General features: G+C 46.2%; 1 long non-coding RNA gene and 1 pseudogene across 4 annotated transcripts in view; both read right to left on the reverse strand.

The window, feature by feature from the left end:
• Positions 1–3370: 3370 nt before the first annotated feature.
• On the reverse strand, positions 3371–3479 carry LOC131765990 (5S ribosomal RNA; annotated as a pseudogene).
• Positions 3480–11247: 7768 nt separating this feature from the next.
• Positions 11248–17893, reverse strand: part of LOC136792138 (uncharacterized) — a 55581-nt gene continuing 48935 nt past the window's right edge. Inside the window, exons 7-10 of one of the 4 annotated variants that reach the window (XR_010835444.1) lie at positions 15939–16039; positions 14772–15581; positions 14417–14525; positions 11248–12162 (exon numbers count right to left, since the gene is read on the reverse strand). This is a non-coding gene — a long non-coding RNA (uncharacterized lncRNA). Of the gene's footprint in view, positions 12163–14416; positions 14526–14771; positions 15582–15646; positions 16040–17893 lie in introns of those variants that run through there. The other 3 variants (XR_010835442.1, XR_010835443.1, XR_010835445.1) reach the window with 3 other exon arrangements.

Here is a 17893-nt window from a genome sequence, read left to right on the forward strand (position 1 = left end):
ATAACCTATAAGGGGAAAAATCTGCAAAAGAATACATAACTATATCTACATCATCTATCAACGATAGATAAAATGTAACCTAAAGGAGGTCGATGGTGAGCTCTTCTGCCCTGAAGATTTCAATCATCTAAAGCTCGGACTCTGCCTACTGCCCAAGGCCCTTAATGATCATACATGTACCCGTAGCTTAAACATTTCCCAATTTGGGGTTCGGGGAGACACTGATTTGGAAAAATCCCTGGTGTTCTCCTTACATGAAAGGGGCTCTACCTACAGCTAAAACATGCCTGACACCCAGAAGATGGTACACCGTTTGATCGGGAAGAGTTTGGAAATGACACGTCATCTCCTCAGCTCCTGGTAGTCGGCTTCACCCCTGCAGCCTTTTTTCTAACAAGCTCCCCACTTGAAGAATCAGCACATTTAACCTCCTGTTTTGTACAGTTAGGAATTTGTAAGGAGGATGAACGGGAAGAGGGGGAACTAATGAGAGACCAGCTCTAGGTGTTTGGACAGGCACATGCCATTCTAATTTCCAATCAGGAAGAAGAATTAACCAAAGGCTCAGCCTGCCCCCTGGAACCACAATAGGGCGTGTAGCAATCCTGTGGTTTTGTGGCCAGTTCCCAAAAGAGGACTTAAAAATGGAGCTCAGGAGCACTGCAATTCACAAACCTGCAGGGTTATAAATGATAATGATCTTCCAAAAATACACTGAGGTAAGGCAACGAAAAAGATTCGAAAGCAAGGCAAAATTTCAGGAAAAAGTTTTCAAGAGGTATGTTGGAGTCGCCTTTAAAGCACATGAAAAGTGGCAGAACTTCGCAAATGATGCAGTTGGCCAAAACATGTATTTTTCCTAAATATATTTAGCAAAAATGCATACACTCTTTTTGGCCAACTAAACAAGCAGGACATGCAAATCAGCACTACAAAGAAGTCTCACTTCCCATCTGTCAAAAGGGCCATCCTGGAAAAGTGTAAAAACCAGAAATGCAGGACAGGCCATGGAGAAAAGGGAGTCTTGTGACACTGATGAGTGGGATGTAAATTGCCAACGGCCACTCTGGAGTAGTGTATGGTGTTTCCTAAAACATCTAAAAAACAGAACTACAATGCATAGGGCACTTCCACTCATTGGCGTATATATTCAGAGAACCAAAAATCGACAGAACACGGGCACCTCAAAGTTTAGGGCTGCTTGGTTTGCAAGGACCTCGGCTTGGGTACACTGAAAATATCCTAGGAAAGAGAAAAATGGGTAAACAAGTTGTGGTACTTATGTACAATGGAATATAACTCAGCCATGAAATCAATATCATAAGGCTACTAACAGCATAATGAGTATATTTAGGAACGATGATGTTAAGTAAAATAAGTCAGACAGAAAAAGAAACTTATGATAACATATCACTTACCGGGGTTTTCGAAAAATTGCTACACATGAACTGAATTACAAAACAGAACACAGAGTCACACATTTAGAAAACACACTTATGGCTGCTTAAGGGGAAAGGTGAGGTGGGGTGATGCATAAAACGAGAGTTTCAAATGAGCACAGATACCGTTCCATAAACCAAATATGTAATAGACATGACCTACTCATTGCTCAATGAACTGGACTCAACACATCCTATTCACTGCAGAAGAATACATCTGCCTAGTAAGAATCTTAAAAAGTATTTATTGGGCTTCCCTGGTGGCGCAGTGGTTGAGAGTCTGCCTGCCGATGCAGGGGACATGGGTTCGTGCCCTGGTCCGGGAAGATCCCACATGACATGGAGCGGCTGGGCCTGTGAGCCATGGCCGCTGAGCCTGCGCGTCTGGAGCCTGTGCTCCGCTACGGGAGAGGCCACAACAGTGAGAGGCCTGCGTAACGAAAAAAAAAAGTATTTATTGATATCTCTCTGTAAGTGAATCAGCTGGGTGTAAAACGGCATAAACACAGCATTGAAAATCAGCTGAACCCCATTAAAAATAAATTATAAAAAAATAAAAATTAAAAAAACAAACAGTGAAAGAGAGAAACATTCTTACAAAATTCTTTCAGGGGCTGTGATGAAACCCTGATTGACCACATCTAGACACACAACTGGATGAGACATAAGGCTGGACACTCTTGGGGCCAAGAGGATTGGTGAGGTTGGGTGAGCAAATGCAGACCCTTTAAAGTAATACTGCGTGGTACCCATTCCATGGGTCCCAACTCTCCAGGTTCAAGGGAATCTTCCTACAGCTAAAACATGCATGGGAAACTCATAGGATGGTACATTGTGTGATCGGGAAATGTTTCTAAAACACATCTCATTTTTCATCCCTGGTGCTCGGGTTTGCCATTCCAGCCGCTTTATTAACAATCTCCGCACTTGGAGAATCAGCACCTTTATTTAACCTCCTGTTTCGTACAGTTTGCAATTTGTCCAGAGGATGAACGGGAAGAGGGGGAACCAATGAGAGACCAGCTCTAGGTGTTTGGACAGGCACATGTCACTCTAATTTCCAATCAGGAAGAAGAATTAACCAAAGGCTCAGCCTGCCCCCTGGAACCAGAAAAGGGCCTGAAGCAATCCTGTGGTTTTGCGGCCAACTCCAAAAAGGCGAGTTGAAAAATGGAGCTCAGGGGCACTGCAATTCACAAACCTGCAGTGTTATAAATGATAACAATTGTCCAAAAATATACTGAGGTAAGGAAATGAAGAGGATTTGAGATCAAGGCAGTATTGGAGGAAACAGTTTTCAAGAGGTAGATTGGAGTCGCCTTTAAAGCACCTGAAAAGCGGCAGAATTTCAACAATGATGCAGTTGGCCCAAAAGGGCGTATGCGGTTTTTTCCTGAATATATTCAGGGAAAAAACGCATAAGCCCTTTTTGGCCAACGAAACAAGCGGGCAATGCACATCAGTACTACGAAGAAGTCTCACTTCGCATCGGTCAAACGGCCATCGTGAAAAAGTGTAAAACCCAGAAATGCAGGATAAGCCATGGAGAAAAGGGAGCCTTGTTATGCTGGTGGAAGGGATGTAAATTGCAAACGGCCACTCTGGAGAAGTGTATGGTGTTTCCTAAGACATCTAAAAAACAGAGCTACAGCGCAAAAGGCACTTCCACTCATGGGCGTGTATCTTAGCCCCGACCCTGCGGCGGAGTCTGGATCCGGGCCAGCCACCGCCAGAGCGTCTGGTGTGCCACTGCCTTCCAGAGCCGCCTTCTGGCCGCCCTAGCCCCGGCCAGGCCGGCGGGGAGCGCCCCCTCTGGCGCGCGCTGTGGTGGGAGGGGCCTGAGGAGGTGGGGGCCTGCAGCGGTGCCCGGCCGGGGCGGAGGCGGCCTCAGCCCCGGGCGACTAAAGGAGAAGGCGGGGCGGGAGGCAAAAAGCGTACAGCACCCAGTATTCTCAGGTGGTCTCCCATCCAAGTACTAACCAAGCCCGACCCTGCTTAGCTTCCGAGATCAGGCGCGTTCAGGGTGGTATGGCCGTACGCAGGGTTGGGGACCGTGGGCTGCCTCTTGAGGCCCAGCTTCTCTGGCGCGTGCGCCTTACCGCCAGCCCCGCGGCCAGCCCGCCCTGGCAGGGCCCCGCTGCCCGCCCAGCCAGGGGAATGGAGGTCTCGGGTACCGCGGGGTGGTGGAGGGGTTGGCGACCTCCCAGCCCAGGGCGGGAGGGACCCAGCAAACCCTTTGGCGCTTGGCGCCCCGCCCCAGATCCCGCTCGTCTCTCACAGGGATGTGGCCCCGGAACATGTCCGGGGACGTGACAGGAATCATCTTAGCCAACTCAACCCCAGACATTGTGCTCCAGGATACATGCTATGTAGTAGCACACTTCCATGACCTAATGTCCATGGGAGCAGTCTTCACTATTATGGGAGGCTCCTACACGGATTCCCACTATTCTCAGGTTTTACAGTTAACTCAGCATGAGCAAAAATTCACTTCACAAGTATATTTGTAGTAGTAAATATGACTTCCTGCAGCACTTTCTTGGCCTCTCAGGGATGTCACTACATTAGTCTGTGTGCCCTGAGGCACACAGAACATGACATATGTTGTCTTTAGGCTCATTCATCTCAGTAGCAGCAGTAATGCTAATACTCTTCATATTTTGAAAAGCATTTGCATCTAAACAAGAAGTCTTAGCAGTGGAAACTCCTACTCCTAACCTAGAATGGTTACACAAATGCTCTCCACCATATCCTATGTTTCAAGAATCCTATCTATGTAAGTGTAAAATAAGGAAGGACTCAAGTCCTTTTCAACCAGTTTCAAGCCAACACCATAACAATTATGCCTTTCTCAATAAATGAGATAAAAGTAAAAAGTAATGTAGATTGGTCAAAGTTAAATCATAGGCTAAAATCCTGTATATCACTATGGCATATAAATTTCATCTAGGTTCTCAAGATACAACATCACCGATTATGGAAGAACTTTTACATTTTCATCATCACACATTAATAGTGATTTTTAAAATAAGTTCTCTAGTCCTCTATATTATTTCACTAATATTGACATCTAAACTAACTCATATACATACAATAGATGCACAGGTAGAGAAAATGTGAACAATTTACTAGCCATTATTGTAATCTTAATTGCCCTATCATCATTGTAAATCCTCTACATGATACATGAAATGAATAACTCTTTCAAACCATAAAAAACTATGGGTCAGTAATGATACTGAAGCGACAAATACACAGATAATGAAGATTTAAATGTTGACTTCTCTGTAATCCCCACATCGGAGCTAAAACCAGGAGAATAAATACTGATAGAAGTCAACAACCGAGTAGTTAGAGATAGTCATTGAATATTAGTTTCATCTGAAATTGTTGTATGCTCCTGAGCTGTTCCTTCTCAGGCCTAAAAAGAGCTGCTATCCCAGGACGCCTAAATTAAAGAATCCTAATACCAACAGGACCAGGCCTATGTTGTGGACAAGGGAGCTCGTTTTTGTGAGTTCAAGACTGGACAGAGTGATATGGCTGAGATATGGAGTGAATCTGGAGCCCATGGGGATGCACTTTGCAAGCTCCAGGATAGGAATGGGGCCTCTAGGGTGCCACGCCACCCACCATGCCCTCCCAAGCAGGATCTTGGCAACATTCTCTGTCAGTGATGAGGCAGCCCTAGCACTTGTCACGCCCTGATGTTGTGTCCTATGTGGGCCCCATGCTCTTGGGACCACACCCCACACTCTTCAGGTCCATGCTACAGGGTCCTTCGTGCCTCAGGAGTAGAGACCACAGAGCAAGCAGTTCCCGCCCCAACCAGCAGGAGGAGGGGAGGAGAGCAAGGGCACCAGGGGAATCTCACTCAGACAACAACAGCCCAGCGGTGCCAGTGGGGGCAGTGATGATGCAGATGAGGCACAGACCAAGAGATGGGACCAGAGGACCCAAAAGGCAGCTGGTCAGGTCCTGGCTCATCTGCACCCCGGACACCTTTGTCCCTCATACACCCCCTTCCTCATACACCCTCTCCTTAAATGCAAATTCTTCAGATGCAAACAGGCAGAGCTTCAGACTGAAAGTCAGCTCTTCCAAAATGACCCGTGAGCAAACACTGCAGGATTCCACTCCAGTGGGTGCCCTGGAGTCGACAACTCAGGGACTGAAGTGGATATGGGGGCCAGGGCAGCGGGAGGGAATGGAGAGGGAGACTCTCATGGTTGTGGAATTTGGGTTTTGCAAGATGAAAAGTTCTAGGGGTGGTGGTGATGGCTCCACGAGAAAGTGAATAGATCTGATGCCTCAGAAACGTGCACTTAAAATGGTGATGATGGTAAAGGGTACGTGACGTGTTTTATTTCACTTAAAATAAATTCTTAAAATTATGTCTTGTTAATTGAGATTCCATTTTGACTCCTCTTCATCACAGATGTTGGAGGCCCAGACACAGTCTCCTACCTTAGGGGCCATCACGGTACCCTCACAGAGCATGTGGGAGACCATTCTTAGGGGGGGGCGCTAGTCTGTGCTCAGCTGACCTCTGTCCAGGGGGACCCAGGCCGTGGTGACCCCCATAGATTAGGCATATGATATGCTATGATATTAATAGGATACCACCAAGTGTTGTCACTCACCAGAACACAGAGTAGCAGCACACTCAAACATGACTGACCTCATATGATTGTGACCAGATTAAGAGAAGTAAAGGAACCACAGGTTAACTAGGGCAACACCGTTAATGCAGTTTGGAAATCTCAAAGGGGACAGGACGCAAAGAGCACATATGCAGTCTCCCCGTACATGTGATCCTGACCCATGAAGATGTGGTAAGACGCACACAGTCCCCGCACCCTATACCTGGGGTCACACATCCACACTCACCAGGGTGACACACCTCCCCAGACCCTGCACCTAAAGTCACACCTTCTCTCTCAACAGGTGACCCCTCCTCCCCAGACACCTCCACCTGGGTCACATGTCCATAGTCCCAGGGTGACCTCACCTCCGCAGACCCTGCACCTGGGGTCACACGTGCCCTTGGTCAGGACACCATGGCTCTGCTGGTGGCTCCCCTAATGTGGAAACAAGCTGGGTTCCTGGGACCTCCTGGGATGGGAAAAAGTGTCAGGTGGGTCTCCTCTCACCACACTTGTCCCAGAGAACTCCTCTTTTCCCTTTGGTTCTGTGTGATTTTAACTGTTTTTAAAGCTTTCATGCTAGAGTTGAACACACGACCTTGGTGCTGGCAGGCTCAGTCCTTTCTCGTCTCACCTACATATTGAGAAAACTCACAGGGCAGCAGGGCTGAAAGCCAAGGGGCAGCTCTGGACACTGCTGAGTAGGGACAGTAGACTGGAAGGAGAGGTCAGCAGCAGCCTCAGCTGTTACCCATCGGCCTTTTGCCCACTCTGAGGTATCCGGCAATCAATTCACCAGCTAAACCTGCCTCTCTATGCACCATGTACATGCTGGTGAATTGGAATTATTGCCAGGTAACCCTCCTGAGGATTCTCCATGAGCCCCAGGGAAGGTGAGCCTTGCAGGGATTAAGACGAAGGCCCTGACCATAGCACTGACCCTTGGGAGGACCAGGTCACCACACTCAGAAGAGAAGCTGTTATGTAGACAAGCCCACCTCAGCTCCAGACCCCAGACATCTAAGCACTGACCTTCAGATGCAGGCATGGAGCTTCCCAGTGCTGAGGCCAGGCCGGGTCTCTACCCAGGTCCCTATAGTCCTAGCACAGACATGGTCAGGTCGAAATGTTCTTATCATAGACAACACATGGTTAGCTCTAAACATAATCAGTAGACGGGACATGCAGAGGTCTAAATGTACCACATAGACAAAACTTGATCATGTTTAAACTAGCTTAGGGCTGATCTCATAGGAGGTACAGATCATACACATGGGTCTCTCATCTTTGGACACCCACATCAGGAAACTGAACAAAATCTTTGTCATTAATCATTTCAACAGGCAAAACAGAAATGTTACCAATTTCTCTGGCCACCTGATGGTCAGGATCCACGGGTGAGCCGTGAACTTCTTCTTATAGTGCAGCCCAGTCTGCTGCAAGGACAGACAACAAGTGGCCTGATTCCAGACTCCCAGGCTTCCAGAAGGAGGTGGCCACACTGGAAGCCCAGGCAGGACAGTCCTGCATGTTCCGGGCCGGGAGATCCGGTCTGTCCATTCCGCTGGCCGATTCCAGGCAGGGCGCTCAGGGCCGCTGAGAGCCCTGCACTCAGGTCCTGCTTCCCTGCAGCGTGTGCGTCTGTGTGTGTGTGTAGAGGGGGCGGTGGCTGATGGCTCCCATGGCTTCCGGTCAGGTGACCTCATGCCCTGGGGCTGACAGCCAGCATGGACACTGAGCTGTCTTCGAGGGGAGGCACGGGAGAAGTAGGGACACAGAAGCCATTGGAGAGGAGAACCCACCGTGGAACTCCTTGCACACTGGCTCGCCCCACCCGGGGACCCGCCTGCCCATCGTGGGCAGCAGGTCACACCCCAGCCCCCCACTCCTGAGGGCAGGGCACCTGCTCTTCCCACAGCACAGGGTCTCACATGAAGGAGACCCAGTGGGGACTGTCACTGTCACTGCCCCACTCCTGATACTGTGTTTGGGGAGAATGAACCCCTTTGACTGGGCGATGGGACCCTGTGAGGAAAGAGGTGGTGGCCCCATCCAAGTCGGGGCCTGGCTGAGAGATGGGAACACAGGAGCCAACTGCAGGGCCTGGAGGCCAGGCTAACTGGAGGGGCACCCCCAGCCTTGGCTGGGCTCTCCAACTGTGACATTGTAGCTTTAGGGGACCTGGAGCAAGTGAGTGAATGTAATGGGGGTCTAAACTGGACCCTGAATGGGGCTTAAAGAAGGTATGAAGGATGTTACTGAGGTAGTGACAGTCATTGGAAGACTAACTCTGTGTCAGGCCATCCTGCTCCATCCATTTAAATCCCTGAGATCTGTGACCTTTACGTGGCTATGCAGGATTGTTAGAGCAGGTACGTGTGGACATATCTGGAGCACAATTCAGTCTGCAACCAACTTGCAAGTGGTTCCAGCAAACACAAAGGTGTGCACCCAGGCAAGCGCAACACACAAACATATGCACGTGCACAGCACAAATATATTCACACACTAGCATATGAACACACATGCATGCATATGCCCATACACACACTAATGTGTGCAAGTGCACATAACTATGCACATGCACAGCATATATATGCAAACAGTCACATGCACACGCATAGCACACACACAGGGAATAAAGTGAATCGGTAAAGCATTCATTCCTGGACACAAGTGAAGCTGACATGTATTTTTGCCTTTTCTTAGCTTTGATGTTTTTCACAATAAAAAGTTTATGAAAGGGGCTTCCCTGGTGGTGCAGTGGTTGAGAATCCGCCTGCTGATGCAGGGGACATGGGTTCGTGCCCCAGTCCGGGAGGAGCCATATGCCACAGAGCAGCTGGGCCTGTGTGCCATGGCCACTGAGCCTGTGCGTCCAGAGCCTGTGCTCTGCAACAGGAGAGGCCACAACAGTGACAGGCCCACGTACCACAAAAAAAAATGTTTAAGAAAAAAGTTAATGGCAAATGACTTTTTTTTGCGGTACACGGGCCTCTCACTGCCGTGGCCTCTCCGTTTCAGAGCACAGGCTCCGGATGCGCAGGCTCAGTGGCCATTGTTCACAGGTCCAGCCACTCCGTGGCATGTGGGATCTTCCCAGACCGGGGCACAAACCCGTGTCCTCTGCATCCACAGGCAGACTCCCAACCACTGCGTCACCAAGGAAGCCCACAAATGACTTTTGATTCATAGGACTTTCTGACGTTATTCCACAAATATTATGACAGGAGAAATGAATATAGATATTACATGTGTCCACTAATGGATGAATGGAGAAGAAAAACATGGTCTATCAATACAAGGGAATGTTATTCATCCTAAAAAGGAAGGCAATTCTGACACAGGCTGCAGCAGGGATGAGCCTTGCAGGCATTATGCTCAGTGATGGAAGATAGACACACACAAAAAGAAACAGTGCTTGATCCACTCATACAAGGCCCCTAGAGCAGTTGGAAACATAGAGACAGAAAGTAGGATGTTGAGTTCTAGGGGCTGAGGGAGGGATGATGGGGAGTGTGTGTTTAAGGGGGACTGTTTCAATTTTGCCAAATGAAAAAGCTGGAGGACGAGGCGGTCAGGTTTGCACAAAAGTGCGAATTACTTCTTGACCCTGAAATGTGCACTTAAAAATGGTTGAGATAGTAAAGTTTACGTTATGTGTATTGGACCACAATTTTTAAAACTTTTATAAAACTACATGAAATAGTCCATGAATACTACAAGATGCACAACTTCTCTAACACCTGAGGGATTAAAACCATAAGAAAAATACTGTGCATACACCTACCAGAATGGCAGACATGAAAGACATAGTATCAAATATCAGCAGGATGTGGACCAATGGAAAGCCTGGTACGCAGCGGGGGAACGCAACCACTTCTGAGACAATCGGGCCTCAGATAGCGAAGTCCCCGCACAACACAGACCCGCAGTGCTCCTCCCAGCTGAACACAAACCCACCAGCCCTGCACCAGAACACATGGACATGGACTCCGCAGCCACAGGAGCCAAACCTGAAAGAACCTGAAGGCCACCACAAGCGGATGCAGAAATGAACCATGCACGCCCCTATGAAGGGATACTCCACAGCAATGGAGTACATTTTGTTTAAAGGTAGTAAAACTATAAAAATTATTTTTGAAAAAAAACTATAGTCACAGATGAAAGAATCTATAGTTCTGGCACCTAGGGATTGTCAAATGCTCCTAAAAATGGATTGTTGTGGAAATGTTTATTATAAGGAAATTGACATATTCTCTAGGAAGGATGGTGTGAATGGGCCTGCTACATTTTCTACATTGAAGACATATACAGGTTTTGATTCTACTTCTGTTAAATCAAGTGGGGCTTCATTGGATTTCTGCTACTGCGGAGATAATCAAATTCTGGGTAGGGGTCAGGATAAAATTAGCTATAGGTGTTCTTGTGTAATAATTACTGTTGAAAGTGTAAATGATCCATTTATTAGAAAGACTGAGAATAGGATAACTGCTACATTACTTCGTATGAGATTGTCTGTGCTATTGTCCCTAGAGCTCCAGTGAGTGAGTATTTTGAATGTGAAGCTCATCCAGATCTGAGGATGGAATAAATGGCTAGGTGTGATATGACTAATATAAATAATATGACTACATTCATATTAATTAGTGGATAAAATATGGGAAGAGGAATTCATTTTGTGAGAGCCAGGGTTAAGGCTAGCATTGGAGCAATAATATATAAATAGATGATGTTGATGGACATAGTGGTTCTTTAAAAAGTAATTTGAATACCTCAGCAATGGGTTGTAATAATCCATGGGGGCTGATGATTTTTGGCCCTTTCTGGATCTGTATATAGCCAAGGATTTTCCATTTAGTTAATATGAGTAATGCTATGGTGAATTAAATTGGGTAATTTGTGAAAGAATGTTGATTATACACATATTCTTAAGAAGAGGACTTGAACCAGTGCACATAAAGGTTTCCGTATTACATAAGTGTCGGGCTCTGCCACCATAACAAACCCTGATCTACAGTAAGGTATGTATAAATTAATTGAATGTAGATTATATCATCATTTAGTTTGAAGACATTTTGTAAAGTAAGCCGAATTGCTCTTGTCCTTTCATACTGGAAGAAATCTGCAATAGACAGAAACCAACAAGGATGACTCCAGTGTGAACTCAGATCACGTGAGAATTTAATCGTTGAACAAAGAGAAAATTAATAGCAGTTATACAATTGAAATGTCGTGATCCAGCATCAAGGACATAAACCATATTGCCGATAAGAACTCCAGAATACAATTCCACTGTTATCCCTAGTACAACTTGTTCCATTGATCAGCGTTTTAGAAGAACAGGTGATAAACCATTTTGACTAGTTGGTCTACATTTTAATCACTCAGAGGTGGGTTTATTCTCCAAAAAATAAATGGCGCACGGGCTCAAGACACACCGGGTTCAGTAGTTGTGGCACTCTGGCTAAGTAGTTGTGGCCCACAGGCTTAGTAGCTCGGTGGCATGTGGGATCTTCCCGGACTGGTGATCGAACTCGAGTGCCCTGCACTGGCAGATGAATTCTTAACAACTGCAAGACCAGGGAAGTACCAGAATCGCAGTCACCCTTCTAATATACCTTAAGCCCAAAGAATCCATGGAAAACTGTTACAGAAAATAAGACAATAAAATATTTTAAGGACTCTAACAGAAGCAATAGTACTCAGTTCATATAGACACATCCCAAGCAGTTCCGAAGTATATTAAAATGGAGGCTGCAATTTAAAAGGAAGATGAATTATAACCACAAACTCCCAATCTGTCCTGAAACGTTGCAATCTGAAACCCTATTGTAGGAAGCAGAAGATTCCAGGAGACATTCTGCCAATGAAGGACTCTAAACCCTCTGGTTGGAGAAGGAATTCTGGAAGGAAGGTATCCTCACCCAAGGAGAGCAGGTTGCTATACTTCTCTCACATCATATCCCTGTAAAATTCCTCCTGATCTTGGTCCAGGCTTTCTCACTCCTCTTGAGAGAAATCGATGGCCACATCCTGGAATATCAGCCGTCCTTGAAATTAAAAGTACACATGCCCTGTGGCCACGGAAAGAGTTCATAATGTGACCCAAGAAGAAAACAGCAAGTTAAGAAAACTGGTTTTGATTTAGAAGAGTGTCTTCCATTATTCAATTATATATATATATATATATATATATATATATATATATGTATACATATATAATATATATATATATTTTTACAAAGTAACTTTCTCTACCTTATTTCTAAGTACAAGAAAAGAGTATGGCATGTGATCCACAAAACCAGTATAGAGACTATACTTATCTGGAAAAGAAATGATAAAATGATGGTTTCAAAAGAGGCATATGCATTTTTGAGTCTTTTATTTATATCAAAGTGGATAAAATGTGTGTATTTCTCAGACAGAGAACACATGTCGAGGTAGAAATGTACCTTTCAACTCTTCACGGGTATACAAGTTCACTGGAGAGATTGTAAAAGTGCAGATTGTGTTTCAGTAGGTTCAGTGGGCCTGAGTTTTATTTTTTTAACAAGCTCAATTTAAACTAGTGATGTCACAGTCTCTGATTCATTAAGGACAATTGTGAAGAGCAGAGACATAATTAGAAACGTAAAAATTCATATTTAACTTTGAACTGAAAGAGTTTTATGGATTTTACACATTTAATAGGATAGTAAGCACAGCAACAACAATCATTTGTGAATATTTACTATAGACTGTATCTTTCTAACATTTTTGTGTAGGATTCCAGGAAAAAGGCCTGGGCTGTGGCCACAGTGGGCGGGGCCCCAGGCCGGGCACCTCCAGGACCCCGGATGGGGCCCCGCAGTCCTGGTGGCTCCTGCCCTGGGCGCCCCCCTCCCTCCCGGAAGGCATCAGGTCGGAGGGCCCCATCCCCTGCGCCCAGAACAGAGCCCGCGTTTCCGCAGAGCTGGAACTCCCTGCTCGGGGTGTCTTCCCTCAGCCGTCAGGGAACTGCCCTGGAGCCTGAGGGGAGTGCGGCCTCACTGAGGCTGCTGGCTCTGAAGGGGCCCTGGCAGATGAAGTCGCGACAGTCGTGGGGACGGCGGGCCGGGTAAGTGGGCGCGGACCCTCCGCCTGGTCCAGTGCCCGGGATGCCGCCCAAGACCAGTTTCTGAGGGTCAGTGTTTTGCTGCCACCCACCGCTGCTGTGCAGAAAGAGCTGACCCCAGCGTCTGGTCCCAGGAAACTTTGGTCCCTCCTCTCGCCCCCACCCTCGGCCTGGCTCACGGGGTCTTGGGGACGTGGGGAGGGGCTCGGCCTGAGTGTCCTGAGGGGAAACGGGGTAAGGGAGGTGCAGGTTCCGGCTGCGGCCGAAAACTCCTCCCGAGGCTCGCAGGCCCCTTATTCAGCGGAGCCCCTCTGCACTCCTTCCTCCCTGAGCTAAAGTACCCTGGGGAGCAGGCAGGGCGGGGGACTGGCACAAGTAATGGGGAACATCCAAAGGTGATTGTTAACTAAGGAAAACCAGCTCTCCCAAGGTGAGGAATGCAGCGCTTTTCTTTGTATGGGAAGATGCCAGAGTCTGGGCTCACTGAAATCCTTCCTTTGATATGCACCTCAGCTCTCTGGGGCCAGTATTCTGTATTTGCATATGCTGAGTTCCTCAGGGCCAGCCAGCTCCCATTGGAGGGCTGCAAGTGCTGATGACTGTGAGGTCCTTTGTTTACTGAGATGGCAGGGAATATTCCCTTTCTCACAGGCTTGAGGGGCAGACAGTAAAAAAGAGTCAGAGAGTCTCACTCGGCATGTACTTTGGTTTACATATAGGTAATATTTATACTTAATTGTGCTAATAGAGTTTCTCAAGTCCAATCACCTTGTACGCCTGCCCTCTAGGTATTAATTTCAGCAATATCCTAAGATAAACGCTTATAGAATTGACTTAATCCAGTTAGATAAGATAATAATTTTTAAAGGAAACCCAATAGAAATATAACAACGAAAGCTTTACCACTAAAGGCTGGGTCTGGAACAATGTAAATAAATGTTCCATTGTTAAAATAGTGAAAGATGTATTCAATAGAAATATCAACAAAAATGACAAATAGTAAGGGTAGCAGAATGATAAAATGTTCTATCTTTATCATTCAAGTGGCAGAAAATCATTTATTAGTAGGCACTGGGGCCAGAAGATGCCTGAATTTATATCCTAGGCATATTTGTGCAGTTGTTTCAACAAGTAACTGAAAGACAAAATGGAAAAACAAGGAGGTTTGTGCCTGTGATCATGTTGATGTGAAACCAAGGATGGCCACCTTGTGCCAGGTGAGTTAAGTTTACCTGGCAGGTAGGCTGCAGAGCTCCTGAGAAGTCAGGGTTGGAAGTTTTCTGCTGGGTGCCCCTTAGGTTCTGTGACTCGATTGATTGTGAGTCATGTTTCGGGAAAGACCTGATCACAGGAAAAGGGTGGGAACAGAGTGATTTGGGGAGCAGCTAACCACATTCATCACAGCTCATGGCCTGAATGAATTTTACAGAAACAGGAAAAGAAATGCTTCTTATGGAATCAGAGAATGTGAGCGCTGGACAATCCCAGGAAATGAGGAACACCCATCCCATTTTCCAGATGGGCAAACAGAGGTCCAGCAAGGTGAAATCCCTCACCCAAGTTTCACCCGTCTCTCCTCCCCACTACCTGGTTCATGAAAGCAGGACTCTTCCTGTCTTGATCACTGCTGAACCTCCAAATGGGCCAGGCATCTAGCGGCTGCTCCAAAAATTTCTGTTGACTGTAGGAACATTGCTGTTTCTTTCTTTCTCACTCTTATTCAGGATTGGGCCAAGAACTCCCCAGGTTGCAATGTAATTGGATAAATGTAGATATTAGTTGAGTTTTGTTGTGATGAGGACTTAGGCTATGAAGGTAACAGACTTGGTTCATAACTCGGTTCTGTCACTGAAGAGCTGTTTGGCTGTGGGAAAATTACTAAACCTCTCTGAGCTTATTTCCTCATTTGTAAGGTGGGGATAAATCTACCTGAGCCAGCAGAGCACCTGCATGAGAGATGTGCACGAAATATCGGTCTTTCTCACTCTCCCACGGCATCTCTCTGTTCTTCCCAGAGAAGTTGTATAGAAGGATATAATTCTTTTAAAAAATAATTAATTAATAAATTAATTTTTGTCTGCGTTGGGTCTTCGTTGCTACGTACGGGATTTCTCTAGTTGCAGCGAGTGGGGGCTACTCCTTGTTGTGGTGTGCGGGTTTCTCACTGCGGTGGATTCTCTTGTTGCACTTGTTTTAGAGCACTGGTTTTAGAGGTGTGGGCTTCAGGAGTTGTGGTCTGCAGGCTCAGTAATTGTGGCGAATGGGCTTAGCTGCTCTGCGGCATGTGGGATCTTCCCAGACCAGGGCTCGAACCCATGTCCCCTGCCTTGGCAGGCAGATTCTTAACCACTGCATCACCAGGAAATTCCCAGAATCGAAGTTTCCCTTCTAATATACCTTAAACCGAAAGAATCCATGGAAAACTGTTACAGAAAATGAGAAGCAATAGTACTCAGCTCATAGAGACACATCCCAAGCAGTTCCAAAGTATATTAAAATGGAGGCTGCAATTTAAAAGGAAGATGAATTATACCCACAAACTCCCAAACTGTCCTAAAACGTTGCAATCTGAAACCCTATTGTAGGAAGCAGAAGATTCCAGGAGACATTCTGCCAATGAAGGACTCTAAACCCTCTGGTTGGAGAAGGAATTCTGGAAGGAAGGTATCCTCACCCAAGGAGAGAAGGTTCTTATACTTCTCTCACATCACATCCCTGTATAATTCCTCCTGATCTTGGTCCAGGCTTTCTCACCTCTCTTGAAAGAAATCAATGGCCACGTCCTGGAATATCAGCAGTCCTTGAAATTAAAAGTACACGTGCCCTGTGGCCACGGAAAGAGTTCATAATGTGACCTAAGAAGAAAACAGCAAGTTAAGAGAACTGGTTTTGATTTAGAAGAGTGTCTTCCATTATTCAATAATATATATATATAGATATGTATACATATATATAATATATATATATTTTTTACAAAGTAACTTTCTCTACCTTATTTCTAAGTACAAGAAAAGAGTATGGCATGTGATCCACAAAACCAGTATAGAGACTATACTTATCTGGAAAAGAAATGATAAAATGATGGTTTCAAAAGAGGCATATGCATTTTTGAGTCTTTTATTTATATCAAAGTGGATAAAATGTGTGTATTTCTCAGACAGAGAACACATGTCGAGGTAGAAATGTAACTTTCAACTCCTCATGGGTATACAAGTACACCAGGGAGGTTGAAAAAGTGCAGATTGTGTTTCAGTAGGTTCGGTGGGCGTGAGTTTTATTTTTTTAACAAGCTCAATTTTAACTAGTGATGTCACAGTCTCTGATTCATTAAGGACAATTGTGAAGAGCAGAGACATAATTAGAAACGTAAAAATTCATATTTAACTGTGAATGAAAAGTGTTTTATGGATTTTACACGTTTAATAGGATAGTAAGCAAGCAACAACAATCATTTGTGAATATTTACAATAGACTGTGTATCTTTCTAACTTTTGTGTAGGATTCCAGGAAAAGGGCCTGGGCAGTGGCCACAGTGGCCGGGGCCCCAGGCCGGGCTGCACCTCGAGGACCCCCGATGGGGCCCTGCAGTCTTTGCCCAAACTAATGAACAGTTGAAAGTCAAATGTAATACTTCATCAGACGACGTAAAAATGCTTGCTCGCTGGCAAGGATTGTAGAGAACACAAATAGACCCAGAGCAACCTTTGTCAAAAGAGAATATTGTGCTCAATGTACAGCCATAGCTCTTTTCCATATGAGCAAACAGTCAGGAGGATAAAAGAACTTGGTCAAACTCACACAAGTAAGTAGGACAGAATCTGGTCTGTCTGTCCTAAGCGTTGTGTTCTTTAACCACCAGGCTAGCTTTTCTCAGATCTGATTCATGCATACTGCAACCATATAGCTCTGTTTGCCTTGAATCTTCCCTGTTTATACGTATGCCTGCTGCCGTTTTAAATACGGCCCACTCTGACTCCCCAAAGCAACCGAGAAGGCACAATCATTTGGTCACGATATACATGGACCACTGTGCTGGGAATACCCAGGAAGCTTATTTAAATAGTGCAACTTAGGGCTTCCCTGGTGGCGCAGTGGTTGAGAGTCCGCCTGCCGATGCAGGGGACACGGGTTCATGCCCCGGTCCTGAAGATCCCACATGCCGCGGAGCGGCTGGCTCTGTAGGCCATGGCCGCTGAGCCTGCACTCCGCAACAGGAAAGGCCACAAGAGTGAGAGGCCCACGCACCACACACACACACACACACACACACACACACACACACACACACACACACACACACACACACACACACACACAAAAGTGGCAACTTCCTGAGCCCTACTCCAAATCTAGATAAGTTTTCTGAGGGTTGTCTCAAGAATCCAGCTACAAGTCTTTTTAAGTGCTTTTGTGGAAGTCCCCAGGTGAGTCTCTCACTCTCCTAAGTTAAGAAACTGTTTATTGGGCCTTCCCCAGATGCCCAGCCAGGTCCTGTTAAGGTTGGAGTCCCCGCACCACATCAGAGGAATGCTCCCGGCCAAGTAATCTCTGGAGCCTTGGAGAATCTGAATGGTCTCATGCTGGCCCACCTGCCACGACAAACCTCCTCCAGAGCATTCCCCTTCACACTTCACCTTCTACCACTCCCAAAGGCAGTCTGCTCCAATGAGGCCTGACTTTGTCTGTCCTAAGGGGAACCCGCTGATTCA

Source organism: Kogia breviceps, chromosome 11 (genome assembly GCF_026419965.1).
Source record: "Kogia breviceps isolate mKogBre1 chromosome 11, mKogBre1 haplotype 1, whole genome shotgun sequence".
Taxonomy (NCBI): Eukaryota; Metazoa; Chordata; class Mammalia; order Artiodactyla; family Physeteridae; genus Kogia; species Kogia breviceps.